Source organism: Propithecus coquereli, unplaced genomic scaffold (genome assembly GCF_000956105.1).
Source record: "Propithecus coquereli isolate 6110/MARCELLA unplaced genomic scaffold, Pcoq_1.0 Scaffold220, whole genome shotgun sequence".
Classification (NCBI taxonomy): Eukaryota; Metazoa; Chordata; class Mammalia; order Primates; family Indriidae; genus Propithecus; species Propithecus coquereli.
In genome coordinates, this window is record NW_012147190.1 from 2,727,918 (window position 1) to 2,729,175 (window position 1,258).

Here is a 1,258-nt window from a genome sequence, read left to right on the forward strand (position 1 = left end):
TTTTTTTTTTAATTAATTCAGGATATTATGGGTGTATAAACATTTTGGTTACATGAAATGCATTTCTAGAAAAAGAAAAGTACCTGCTAAGCTTAGCCATTTATTGCATAATTGGAGATGGCTATTATCCTCTTTATTTGGAGGCAACTTTAAGTTTGCCCATCATAGAGTATTGGCCTACATCATAGGTTAGAGTATCTGACACAAATTTCAGATTCATAAGAAATGTTACTCAATCCCATTAACAATCAGCAATATGTGGTAGTAGTTTGCAGCCTGGGGCCTGTTGTCCTCAGTTATGCTGCATCAAAAATGTGCCTCTTAGATTGAGTATGGTGATAAGGCATATCTAGGTTTCCTTTTGAAACTGTCCATCTCTACTCTGGAGACAAGAGTAATCACTTGTGGGGCTGTTGGGAGATTTAAATGTGAAAATATATATAAAGCCCTTTGCATAAGTGACATATGCTCACTAAATGTCATAGGCCATTATCGTTCTTATGATTGTGTTGATTCACTTGTTACTAAAACTATTTTCAAAACCAGGAGGGCTGAAAATATCCTTTTATCACACTAAGAATTCCCTTAGCTCATTCTCAGCACCCAGCATAGTGTTTGGTGTACTTTTTCTTGCGTATGAACTATTAATGCACACTTAAATATTTAAGTGAGTGAATGCTAAGAAGAAAACCAAATCCAGGAATCCTCCTAATTTGCTAATTAGTTGAGATCCTGCCTCTTCAATTTTCCAGGTTCTTATGAGAAAAGTACTAGAAATTCTATATTCATTATTCTTCCTCCTATTAGCATTAAAAAATTCTTATGGATTCCCATTTGGTGAAGTCAAAGATTACACTGAAGTCAAATAGTGGGGAGTTAAGGGGTAGACAATAAAAGGAAGGACAATACACATCATAAATTGCAGATCATAAATCACCATTATTGCTCTGCTGGGCTTGGTGTTAAATGGAAAACACAAGAGGTGGAAGACACAGTGGTTATGTTATTTAACAACATTTAACTACCCTCGCTGCCTGGAAGTGTATGTAGAAAGGCATACATTTAAGTGTCTGAATAATAAGAGAAACTATATTGCACCAATACATCAACAAAGGAGCAACAATTAAATTTTGTCACTCGGTACAGTGGTGCATCATTAGGAAGCCACAGTCAGAATCAGCGAGGACAATGTTTCCTTAAAATTGGACTGTTTAACTCTAAATTACATAATGTGTACTTGGATACTACATTCATCACA